Source organism: Macrotis lagotis, chromosome 1 (genome assembly GCF_037893015.1).
Source record: "Macrotis lagotis isolate mMagLag1 chromosome 1, bilby.v1.9.chrom.fasta, whole genome shotgun sequence".
Taxonomy (NCBI): Eukaryota; Metazoa; Chordata; class Mammalia; order Peramelemorphia; family Peramelidae; genus Macrotis; species Macrotis lagotis.
Genome location: NC_133658.1, coordinates 413,848,189 through 413,862,097, shown reverse-complemented (window position 1 = coordinate 413,862,097; position 13,909 = coordinate 413,848,189). Strand labels below are relative to the sequence as shown.

The following is a 13,909-nucleotide window of genomic DNA, read 5'->3' as shown; positions in this document are numbered from 1 at the left end:
AACTCCAGACAAGCTCACCCTTCTTTGTCATCTCTGCTGCTTGCTTTCTCTGGCTTCCTTTAAGTCTAAGCTAAGTATCATCTTCTAGAAGTTTTTCTTAGTCCTCTTTTTTCTTTTTATGTATTTTAATTTTTTATTTTTTCTTTGAGGTTTTTTGGCAAGGCAAATGGGGTTAAGTGGCTTGCCCAAGGCCACACAGCTAGGTAACTATTAAGTGTCTGAGGCCAGATTTGAACTCAGGTTCTCCTGACTCCAGGTCCAGTGCTCTATATACTGCACCACCTCATTCCTCTTTTTTAAAAAGGTTTTTATTAGTATTTATTGTTTTATACATCACCATAGTATTGCTGATATACTTTCTATTCTCATACCATACAACATAATATTTTAGGTTAGAAAGGTAGGAAAAAATCAGCTCAAGTAATTGATACATTGAAAAAGATGGAGAACATGCAGGATATGACCAAAATGTCTAGACCTTTTGAACCAGAGACTTCCATTACTGATCACATACCTATTTTCCTCATGTGTACTTTACACACTTATTTGCAAACTGCCTTTCCCAGTAACTGAGAACTCTGAGAGTATTTGATAGTTTCCTGTTTATATTCCCAGTGTTTAGCACAATACTTTGTATATTTTAGACAATTAACGAATGCTGACTAATAAATTGACTGATTACTTGACTGAGAGTGATCTGTTGAAATGGAGACTTGGTAAATCTCAAAAAAAATTAGATGCATAAAAAACAAGCACAATTCTGAGTTAAACTGAATTTATTGCAGTATCCTACTGAGCTTATTTGGTAAATTTTTCTTTCAGGTAAGACTATACAATTTTTACACCCCATGTATGCATTGTAGGATGTTTTCCTGTTCATCCCACTTGGAAATTCTAGGAAGTGCAAGAATGCACATTACCCTTGTTCAGGTTCTGATTTTCCAGTGGCAACCCTTCTTTTACTTTCCATGTAAGAGACCTGGGCTTGAGGGACAGGGGTGTCTGTCTGTCCTTCACTCTTTTTTTTTCATTAGGTTTTTGCAAGGCAATGGTTGGTTAAGTGGCTTGCCCAAGGCCACCCAGCTAGGTAATTATTAAGTGTCTGAGGTCGGATTTGAACTCAGGTACTCCTGATTCCAGGGTCGGTGCTCTATCCACTGCACCACCTAGCCGCCCCCTCTCCACTTTTTTTTAAGGGTTTTTGTTTTGTTTTGTTTTGTTTGTTTTTTGCTTTTGCTAGGCAATGGGGTTAAGTGGCTTGCCCAAGGCCACACCGCTAGGTAATTAAGTGTCTGAGGCCAGATTTGAACTCAGGTACTCCTGACTCCAAGGCCAGTGCTCTATCCACTGTGCCACCTAGCAGCCCCCCTCCCCTTTCACTCTTGAAGAAGACCCTGACCTCAGGCAGGTAATGCCATGACAAGAAGTGAATTGGATATGATAAGGGGGACTCTGCTGTCAGCAGCCTCACTTTCTCCTCCAGAGCTGCCTGAGTCCAGGGGCCAACCATGAATAAGGAGGACAGGAGATGGCCCTGCATGCCTCACCTGAGAGACAATATGGAATCAGGGAAGGAACAAAGACTTGAGATAGAAATCACATTTCTGTTTCCACATGTCTCACCTTGGACATGCCTGTGCTTGTCTCTGGCCTTTAGTTTCCTTATCTATAAAATCTTGTAGTGCTGGTTTTTGGTCCTGTGATCTACCTTTCTAATTCATATTGAGATGCATTTCTTAAGCTACTGCAGTAACACTATATAGGCATTAACCAAAATATAATTAAATCACTGGTTGATTTTCCTTTTGTTTTTAAATATGAAAGAAAAAAGGGAAATAAATCAATAGATATTTCTCGTAAAAGAAAAATTCCAGGTTATAGTCAGGTTTCAGTACAAGTTTAGCACCATTTCTTGTACCTTGTACTTAATATGTACTTAATATGAAATCTACAGTACTTGGACTGAAAACTAATTCTTGAATATATCTGAACCTTAAACCCTAAGAAATTCATTTATTTTCATTATACCTTACTAAGGCAAGAAGATTCTGTCTTGGTGACATTTTTGGTGCTTTGAATTAAAAGAAAAAGTTTTTTGCTAACCAATTACTTAGTAATCATTTTTTAGATCTGATCCCCTCTTTCTTTTCCCCTCCCTCCAACCCCCATAATCACAATGGAGTTTTGGTACTTCATACAGGTGGCTAAGTGGATGGAGTACTGATCTTGGAGTCAGGAGGAGGGGAGTTTAGATTATGACCGAACACTTCCCACCTGTGTGACCTGGGCAAGTCACTTAACTGTGGTATCCAGGGCCATCTCCAGTCATCGCAATCCTTATTTGCCCGCTGGACCCAGATGGCTCTGGAGGAGAAAGTGAGGCTGGCGACTTCGCACAACACCCCTCACTCAAATCCAATTCAACATGCTTGCCATGGCATCACCTCCCTGATGTCATAGTCTTCTTCGTAAATGAAGGACAAATGTACCTTCGTATATGAGATCATATTAAAACCTTTTGACTTTGTGGTGTTGCTTTAAAGATTAAGTTTACTATTAAGGAAGGAATGATACTGGTGCTGATAATTTCTCAGATATTTGTGTGATATTAGCAATGGCTAAGTTAATGATGAATATGACATTCTGTAATACATCATCTGTATTCTTTATAACTTGGTGTATCGTGATACTTGAGATGTATGTCATTGGATCCTATAGCTGACATGTTTATTGTATATTTGTGAGTCATTGGGGGGGTGAGTACAAAAATAAGGAAGAGGTAGGAATTGCCTCCTATTAGGGAAAATAGTATCATGGAATTCCTTTCTAGAAACTGGATTATTTGATTTGTGACTTGAATTGTGAGAAGAATGCCCAGAAGATAATCAAACAATACTTTCTAAATACTGTCTACAACAATAAAACGTAGGAGTAGTGTTAATATTCACTTGGAGTCTACTATTGCTTAATGAAGGATATAACCTAGTCTTAGGAATGTTTTAATTTTATAATTTACCAAGACTATGGTGTTACATGGTTCCACACAACTTTATAACCATAATTGTTAATTTTTCCCCTCTTTTAATTTTTCTTAAGAGGCTTTTGAAGAGGCTTTTTCTTATTGAGAGGTAGCTACTGTATCTCCTGGAGGTAGTTTATGCTTTCAGGAACCACTTTCTCTCCTGCCCATCCCTACTCAGCACCCCCCCCCCCAAATAAAAATAACAAAAGGTCCTTGCTTGATTTCAGAGGCTGAATTACTCTTGAAGATGCTTCTTCTAGATGATGCTTCACCCCCATTCCCCCAAAAAGGAATTTATTATGTACCAAGCATTTTATGGAAAACTAGGAATGCCAAGATGAAAGCAAAAAAAATTTCTGACCCTCAAGAAGCTTAAATTTATATAGGCTACAACGTTTTCAAAATAGTCACATATAAAATAGTTAGATCCACTTTTTTCTTAACTAAAACAAGCCTATTAAAGGAAAATTACCTATTTGTACAAAAAATATGGCAACTCTTTTTGTGGTGGCTAAAAATTAGAAGTGAAAGGAATGATGGCCATCAATTCGGGAATGGCTAAATAAGTTGTGATGATTGTAATGAAATATTATTATGCTGTAAGAAATGACAAGCAGAGTCATTTCAGAAAAACCTGGAAAGATTTATATGAACTGATCCAAAGTAAAGTGAGCAATTAGGAACAGAACCAGGAGAATGCTGTACACAGTAGCAGCAATATCACTCAGTGAAGAATTGTGAATGATTTAGCTAATCTCAGCAATACAGTGATAACTATTTTTCATTTGAGTTTTCTGGTACAAAATGCCTAATATAGAAATATTTATATATTGCACATGTATAATATATCTGATTGCTTTTCAGTTAAGGGAGGGGTAGAATTTGAAGCTCAAAACTTGAAATAAAATTAATAAAAACAAGTTTATTTAAGCACAGTTATCATCAGGGTTAAAATACTTTTATTCTTTATGTTACTTGTTTTGGATACAAATGAATCTTCCATTCATTGAAGTAACAATTCTAAGAAGTATTTTTGATGTTTAGAATGACTTTTCAAACCTCTAATACAAGGGTGTAGATACAAGGCATAATTGTTGAACAAAAGTCATTATGCTAAGCACTTAAGGGGCTGATAGGCTATTAGGGACATAAGACAGATATTGTAAAATTCCATCCTATTCTTTCAAATAGGGAATGACAATCATGATAATCACACTTACATTTGTTCAGAAGATCAAAGAGTCATCCAATTCTTGGAACTATTAAAAGATATATAAATTTTATCTGTTACTATCATCACCACCAATTTGACATTTTAGTAAGTTTTTTTAACCTCTGTTTCCTCAAATTAAAGTAAGGGAGTTAGATGACCTAAAATCCATGATCCTATCAAGACAAATGGTTTGGGGACAGCAAGTAGTTCATTTTGGCTGGAGGAAGGAATTCATGTATAAGAAGATTATTTTAGGTGCAGTTTGAGACCCATTCCCTCCTGAAGAGTGGAAAATAGACTTAGTTTTGATTATTTGAAGATTAGGCAAATCCGAATTCAACATACTTATTCTCTCAATCTTAATTTTATTCCTTTGTGAAATGAAGGGATTGGACTAGATGGTCTGTGATATCCCTTTCAACTTTTCATCATTTTGCCCTAGTGTAACCTTTTTCTCAGAACTTCCAAAACTTATATGCCCTAAATTGTCTATACAGTTTAACACTGAATTATATACAGGTTTGTATTTTCACATTTCAATGAAATCACTACAGCTGGATTGTAAAAATCTTTGAAAGTGGCTATGCCTGAGCCTTTTCTTTTAAAAGAGTTCATTATGTTATAATATAAATCTAGATAAAATAACAACAATAAGCTTGCTTTGTTACTTCTTCTGGTCTCTTTTCCACTGTGTGCTTATAAAGTTATTTGGTTTTGTTCTTTTGCTGTTTATTATCATAGTTACAGTCAATGTTTTTCTAATTACGCTAGTCCTACTTTGCTTCACTTCCCTCATGTTAATCTTCAAGTTGTACATAAGTCCCCTATAAAAAAGAAACTTTTTCACTCAGTTTTTCTACATTTTAAAAATGTCTCTTTGATCAATGGAATAAAACTCCTGATTCTCTTGGAAAATAGTGACTACTAACTGAAATTGTACCTGAGCAGTAATTTTTTAAACATTTACTACAAGTAGTGACCCACTCTTTGAAAGCTTTCAGTAAAATTAAGATCACTACCTTCCAAAGTAGTCCCAACCTACTTTTTTTTTCCCTCTTTTTTTTTAGGTTTCTTTTTGCAAGGCTTGCCCAAGGCCACACAGCTAGGTAATTAGTAAGTGTACTCAGGAACTGGTGACTCCAGGGCCCCACAGGTGCTTTATTCACTGCGCCACCTAGCAGCCCCCCAACCTACTTTTGAATAGCTCTTTTCTTTTTTCTAATATCAAGTGAAAAATTTGCCCTTCTTTTAAAAAAAATCACTTTTGTATGTTATAGAATGGGCTTTGTACTTTGAATGTAAAGTATTTATTGCAGGATATCTCCAAAAAGTTGCACATATAGTAACTTGAATTTGGTCCATAAAGCAAGTAAATATTAGTAAAAGATCAAGTTTTCACAGCATTTACAGAATCTCCACTGCCTTTTCCTCTTTGGATTTTGATCTTAGATCAATTTAAGTGGTATTGGTTGCAAAATTTGACATTTGGTCTTCATTTTTATAAGTGATGAGACTGATAGAAACTAAGTTTCAGTAAATAACTGCTGCAGAATTGCCCCCTCCTGATTAATGAGGCATAAACCTCTATTTCCCATGGTAACAAGAAAACAAATTGATTTTTAGGATGGTTTGAGTAAGACAAGAATTAACAGATTCATGGTGTGGGTTGCATCTAAAGTGTAGCTTGTTATGTGACTGTAATTCCCAGAAATAATGTTGTTAAATATCTAGGTTGCAGTTTCCTCATAGCTTGAATTTCTTTTTTTTTTAATTTGTAAAGATTTTATTTGAGTTTAGAGTTTTACAATTTTTCTCCCAATATTACTTCCCAACCCCCCCCCCCCCCCCCCATGGAAAGCAATCTGACAGTCTTTATTTTATTCCCGTGTTGTACATTGATCCAAATTGAGTGTGATGAGAGAGAAATCACATCCTTCAGGAAGAAACAAAAAGTATAAGAGATAACAAGATCAGACAATAAGATATCAGTTTATTTTTTTTTTCTAAAATAAAGGGAATAGTCCTTGAAATTTGTTCAGACTCCATGGCTCTTTATCTGGATACAGATGGCACTCTCCTTTGCAGACAGCCCCAAATTGTCCTTGGCTGTTGCACTGATGGAATGAGCGAGTCCATCAAGGTTGATCATCACCCCCATGTTGCTGATAGGGTGGACAGTGTTGTTCTGGTCCTGCTCATCTCACTCAGCATCAGTTCATGCAAATTCTTCTAGGCTTCCCTGAATTCTCATCCCTCCTGGTTTCTAAGAGAACAATAGTGTTCCATGACATACATATACCACAGTGTGCTAAGCCATTCCCCAATTGAAGGACATTTACTTGATTTCCAATGCTTTGCCACCACAAACAGGGCTGCTCTGAATATTTTTGTACAAGTGATGTTTTTACCCTTTTTCATCATCTCTTCAGGGTATAGGCCCAGTAGTGGTTATTGCTGGATCAAAGGGTATGCTCATTTTTGTTGCCTTTTGGGTGTAGTTCCAAATTTTTCTCCAAAAAAGGTTGGATGAGTTCACATCTCCACCAACAGTGTAATAGTGTCCCAGATTTCCCACAACCCTTCCAACAATGATCATTATCCTTTCTGGTCATATTGGCTAGTCTGAGAGGTGTGAGGTGGTACCTCAGAGAAGCTTTGATTTGCATTTCTCTTAAAATTAATGATTTAGAGCAATTTTTCATATGGCTATGAATTGCTTTGATCTCATCTGTAAATTGCCTTTGCATATCCTTTGACCATTTGTCAATTGGGGAATGGCTTTTTTTAATTTCTTGATAGAGATTTTCAGTTAGAAGAAATAACTTTGTTGGAATTGAAGTACATTACTACCTTGAAAGTCATGTAATGAAAATACACATGTTTTAAATGATGATCTCTTTAGAAGGCAAGGGTACTGCCTCTTAATCTCTTATGTTGTTCACCTATGTGAAGTTTTTTGGAAATAGAAAACCCATAATAGTCATTTACTAGATTTAGTACATTTTTATAGTTCTCTTGATGCTTTCTTCATTAATTTTGCATCTAAGATTGATTAAACAAGTTTCAGTGTTCATTCACATAGCACAAATATATTCTTCACGCCAATCCTTTGGCATAGATAGAACTGTGTGAATGTTAAGCCCATTTTACAGAAGCAGAAACTTGGACATAAATATGATTAGTTTGATGATCATACAGTAAGTATATATGAAATTAAGAGAGAATAATGTTTGAAGGGTTAATAATATGAAGGGTTTCTTCATTCAAGAGACATGAATTATATCTATAGGCAAGGCAGAGTTGATATAGAAAGAGCAATATCTTCAGAAACAAATTCTGCCTTCAAGTAGTTATAACCTTAGGGGGAAAGGAAAGCTTTATCGAATGCTGAGAAGTTGAAGTTTAAAGAAAATGAGGATTATGAGAGAGGGCATTCTAATGTCAAGTGAAATCTCTGTGTATTGTCTCCCTTATTAAAATGGGAACCCCTGGAGTTAAGAATGTCTCACTTGAATGCTCAGTACTTAGCATAGGATTTTGCACATAGTAAGACAATCTTATGCTAATACAGTGTAATCTTAGAGGTAGAAAGGAGTCAAAAAGCAAAACAAAACATTTTAGCCTTCTTCCCTCAAAAGATTATTTGGGCAACTACCCCCTATTTGGAGGATAGTTTTGAAAGTTAGAAACTAGAAGTTTTTATCATCTCAGGGGAGAGGTGAAGAGACTTTGGCTACTAAAGTAGTCTAATCTCTTCAAATGATTAACCCTTTAGGCACTTGAAGACAACTCCCTAAGTACACATAGACACACATAACAGACATATGTATATGCAATAATTTAGAAATATATTAAACTCAGTACATTAAATAAATCTAGTATAAGGGGTGAGTAGTGGTATTAAGGGAGAGAATAGAATAAGTAATGGAATTTTCATAATAAATAAAGCAATTTTACTGTTGTAGGAAGGAATATAAAAGAATTAAAAGGAAAAAAAGACAGTAAAATTTTGTATCCAGAACTGGATAAGGAGAAGGATTGTAACAAAAAGGAAATATTGTGTCATTTGCAAGCTAACAATTAAAATCTCTGATGTTGGCAGAATCTATTAGAAATAAAAACCTAAAATTTATTTACAGAAAACACAGCTGAAACATCAGTATCATAAAGAGTTAAAATGTGGTACTGGAGCAAAATTTATTATGCTGCAACTGAACTCATTGAATGATATAAAAAGGTAATCAGGGAATTATATTACACCAAAAGGCACCACAGATAATGAAATGATATTAGCACTTAATCTTTTAAATAAAAAAGTTTAGAGGGAGATAGAGATCCTAAACCTATAATATAGAGGATTTTAATATACCTAATATACCTTTTTTCAGAACCAGACAATTCCACCAAAAGATAAAACAGCAAAAAGCTATGAACCTAAGTGGAACAAAAGGAAAGTTCTCCAGTGATTCATAAATAGAAACAGAAAAATTTGCCTACTTATCAGTTGACCCTGTATTGAAGCAAAAAGAACTTACCAAAAAACATTGAAAAACAGAAAAACTAAATATATTTGTTGACCGTGATATATTAAGAATATTCAATAAAATTCCCTTAAAGGCAAAATTTGAAAGCAACTGGAATATAAATTAGTCCAAAGAACATGTATGTCAAAAAATAAATTGAAATTTCATTAAAAAGGAAAAAGGCAAGGGGCAGCTAGGTGGCACAGTTGGATAGAGTACCCATCCACCCTGGAGTCAGGAGGACTTGTTCAAATCTGACCTCAGATACTTAATAATTACCTAGCTGTGTTATCTTGGGCAAATCACTTAACCCTGCTACCTTGCAAACCCCTCTCCCAAAGACAGTATTGAGAATAGCTGCCTGAATTTGCAGTGTATCATAGGTAGTTTTGTTTTGATTTTGCCAAGCAATAGCATTAAGTGACTTGCCCGAAGTCACACAGCTAGGTAATTACTGAGTGTCTGAGGCTGGATTTGAACTTAGCTCCTTCCTGACTCCAGGGTCGGTACTCTATCCATTGCACCACCTAGTTGCCTCATTAAAGCAGTTTTTTTTTAAGTTTTAGTTTTTTGCAAGGCAGTGGGGTTAAGTGGCTTGCCCAAGGCCGCATGGCTGGGTAGTTTAAGTGTTTTAGGTTGGATTTGAACTCATGTACTCCATTGAACTCATATACTCCATTGAACTCATATAATCCATTGCCAGTGCTCTATCCACTGCGCCATCTAGTTGCCCCATTAAAGCAGTTTTTAAGGGGAAATTGTATATCTAAAGGATAAAGTAAGACAGTCTCTGACTTAAAGCTTCTCATGCTGGTGGGGAAGATGTAAAAAGAAGCTGTGAATGTCTAGATATCCCTTCGGGCTAACAACGAAGCAACAAAGTAAAATGAACAAGATCAGGTTCTACAAAGTGAATTTGAGAATCAGCTTATGGAAAAAGAAAAGAAACTATTCCATCCAAGCAGTCGTCCAGGTGACCACAATGACTTACAATCTTGATGTCTTGGATGCGGAGCAGCCTGTAAGTGACCCTCCCTCTCTGGAGTTCACCATGAACACTGTGTCTTGGAGCTGCAGGTGCACCCCCCCACCCCCCACCCCACCCCCCACCCCCTCACCTACTTTAGCTATCTCTGAAGCAGGAAGCCTTTATGCCTAAAATGAGTTAAGTAAAACTGCTGCCCAAGAGGGCAGCAAAGTGTTGCAGTGCACCAGTCCAGGAGTCAGGAGGAACTGACTTCAAATATAGCCTCAGACATTTAATAATGACCTAGCTGTGTGATCTTGGGCTGTGTGGTCACTTAACCCCATTGCCTAGCAAAAACCGGAGAAGAAAAAAAAAGAAGAAACTCCCAAGGACTGACCAGAAGTCCTGCCTCCAAATCACTGGTTCTGGCAAACAATCACAAAGCAGGAACTGGTCAAAAATATGACGAAGAGGACTTTGTAAAAGTAGAAGACTTGTCCCTTAAGCTGACCATTGATCTGGAGGCCGATCTAATGAAGAAAATGGCAGCAGAGGAACAGAGTAACCACTGATCTAAGGATATATTAGTGGTGACTCACTGAAGAATTGGCTTGGGGACCCTCAGATCTTGAAAGAAATCTCCAGATATCTACTTTCCCTTGCCCCTCCATCAATGAATATTTTCCCAGGGCACTAAATAAACTGTCCTTTTAGAAAAACTACTCTGGGGGACAGCTAGGTGGCGCAGTGGATAAAGCACCGGCCTTGGAGTCAGGAGTACCTGGGTTCAAATCCGGTCTCAGACACTTAATAATTACCTAGCTGTGTGGCCTTTGGCAAGCCACTTAACCCCATTTGCCTTGCCCCCCCCCAAAATAATAAATAATAAATAAATAAAAACTACTCTGGCAGGTTACTCGCTTGTTGCATTGTTGTCTTTTTATTACTTTTTTTAGTAGCTATAAACATAAAATACTGTTTTAAAGTTTGAGTTTTTCTGTTTAAAAAAAAGATGCTGAAAAGTAAGGAAGGGGATGTTACCTGACAAGGAGCTGATTTGAAGGAATTGCATTAAAGAATAATTAGTTTCTAGAGAGATCATGAAGTGTCCAGGAAAGTAGTCCAATGAAAACTTATTTCATTAATGAACGGCATGCAGTTTTATTTTTCAAAAATAATTTTTTTATAATTTTCATATATTTACTCTGTGTGTGTGGCATTATTATAGTTACTGTGGATGTTTATTTACAACACACTTTATTTCTTATAGAAAATCAGTATATTGTTACATTCACAATTTTCACAATTTGGTTAGCCAGTTCAGAATTAATGAGCATCTACTTTGTTTCCAATTCTTCACTATCACAAATAGTGCTGCTATAAATTTTTTGGAGTGTTTGGAGATTTTTGACTTTTTTTTAATTCTTTTTTTTTTTTTTAATGTATAGCTTTCCAGCTGCACCAACATTGTATTGGTATGCCTATTCTTTCTCAACCCAGACCCCATTTTTGTCAATCTGCATGTTGTAAGAAGCCTCAGTATTATTTTGCTTTGCATTTCTCTTATGATTAGTGGTTTGGAGCATTGTTTTCCAAGTGGTTGTGAATACTTGCATTTTCTCTTTTGAGAACTGTTCATATCTTTTGACCATTTGTCATTTGGAGAATGACTATTAGTCATACATAAAACAGATACACATACATATGTATTTTTCTCCCTACTTCTTGGAAACCATATCCCCCCCCCCCACACACATACACACACACACACCTAATCAGAGTTATATGTAGTGTCTTTTCCAATTGCCTCTATCTCTTGTTTAGTTAAGAATGCATGTCTTACTCATCTCTGAGAGAGGCATGTAATCTATTTCTCTTCTAATTTTTTTGGTAGTGTATTCTTTAGTATTAAGGTAGATTCAATTATATTGTATTGTAAAGTGTGTTGTAAGAATATTGGTTTAAGCCTAATTTCTTCCAGACTGCTTTCTAATTTTCCTAGTAGTTTTAATCCAATAGCGAATTTTATTAAACACTGGATTATCGAGTTCTCTAATTTCTGAATTTTGCTTGTCTAGTCTGTTCTGTTGATCTATCTCTTTCTTTAACTAATACCATTTGGATTCTGATGACTCTGTGTTTTATAATATAGTTTATCCTTTTCTTTATTTCCTTTGATATTCTAGATCTTCAAGCAAGTCCCTTAACCCCATTGTCTTAAATAAGTAAAATTTTAAAAATAAAAACAAGGAGATATTTTACAAAACTTGATAAATAATAACAAATCATATGGAAAAACAAGGTTACACAGCTAGGCAATTATAAAGTGTCTGAGGCCAGATTGAACTCATGTCCTCCTGACTCCAGACCTGGTGCTCTGTCCACTGTGCCACCTAGCTGCCCCCAAATATCTCCTGGTTAATTTTAATGATACTGCATTATGTTGGTAGTATTGCCAAATTTAATTTTGGTAGTGTTGCCATTTATATTACATTGGCATAGCCTAGTCTATAAGCACTCACTATTTTTCTATATTATTTAATGAACACTTTGTAATTGTATCTATCCAAGCATTCTCTATACTTTGGGAGGTTGACTTCCAAAATGTTGTACATATAACTTAGATATAAAGTCACATCATTAGCAGTTTAGAGGAAGAAGAAAGAAATTATCTCTTGCATCCATGGAAAGGGAAGGATTTTGTAATTTAAAAAACTCAAGATAACTCAAGATAAAATTGAACTGCAAAGTGTTTGTACAAATAAATGTAATCTAAAAATTAGGAGGGAAATTAGTGCTTGGGGAAAATACTTGCTAAAAAACTATCAATAATCATAGACATAATGAAAGTTAAAGCACCTATCAATCAGACTGGCAAGAATGATTAAAAGGAGACAGTGTTGGATGACCTGTCACTACACTTTCGGTGGAGAATTAATCCAGTCTCTCTGGAATGCATTTTGGATCTATGCTCAGTATTCTGTATATCTTTTGATACAGCTAATGACTACATGACCTTTATCTCAAAGAATTTTTTTTTAATCTGTGTGTAAAAAATATTCATAGCAACTCGAAGTAGCTAAAAATTGGAAACTAAGGGACTATGCTATTGGGGAATGGTTAAACAAATTGTGACATATGGAAAATAATGTGATATTATTGTGTCATGAGAAATAGAAATTTTCAGAGGAAAGTGGGAAGACCTTTAAAAACTGATACAAGTGACACAACTGAAAACAACAGAAAAACAAGTTAGAAAGACTTTGGATCTCTGACCTGCATGATGTCAAACTACTAGTTCAAAAGCATTAAAATGAAACAGAATTTTTACCTCATGAAAGAGAAGTGCTATTTTTATGCAGAAAAAGAGATATGTTTTCAGACATAATTGATGTGACAAATTTGTTTTACCACACTGTATAGCTATATGTTGCAGAATTTTGTTTTTTAAGTGATAAATTGAAAATTGGATAATAATTAGATTAAAATTTAAAATACGTGAAGCTTTATGTTTAATTTTAAAAACAACTCTTTTAAACTTGGAGGTAAGGTATCCTATGCAGTATTATTTTTAGTTTTTTATTGACTAAGATATCTAATATCTTAATTGATTTATCCCTGAATATGGTTATCTTTACCCAATCTTTTGTCCCATTCTTTCCATCTATAGTCTTTTTATAAGTCCAGGTTTTTATTCTGCTTAGAATGATACCTGGTCAGAGAGCTAATCAGCTTATCCTCTGGAGAAATGATGATTTATATGCCTTCTATTTAATAGTGTCTAATGTGTTCTTGTCACTGTAGTACAATTACATTAAACTTGGTTTAGAACTTTAAAAATATGATCGAAGTGTTATTACTAAGATTTTATATTCTAGCCACATACTATACACTATTAACTGCCTGACTGACTCATGGCAGTCCTTGTGTTTAAATTCACTGTTTTAGTGCCAAATACCATCTGTCATATCTTGAAAAACTTAAAACCTTGGAGTTTATCAAAATTAGCTTTTTCTTATTTTTAGGACCAAGTTGGTTCATTAATGATGATAGTATGACTAGACCTTTCAAAAGCTAAGTCTTGAGCAAAATATTTTCATATTTTCACAAAACTGTATTATCCAGTTATCAGATGATCTGTTTAGGAAACATGATATTGTTTCTTCAACTTTTGGGTTGACACC

The 13,909-nt window shown here is 35.3% G+C and overlaps 1 protein-coding gene across 2 annotated transcripts in view; it reads left to right on the top strand.

Annotated features, from left to right (window-relative positions):
- CTNNA1 (catenin alpha 1) overlaps positions 1–13,909 on the top strand; it is a 170,871-nt gene that overhangs the window by 117,020 nt on the left and 39,942 nt on the right. The gene's annotated exons all lie outside the window — the stretch shown is intronic.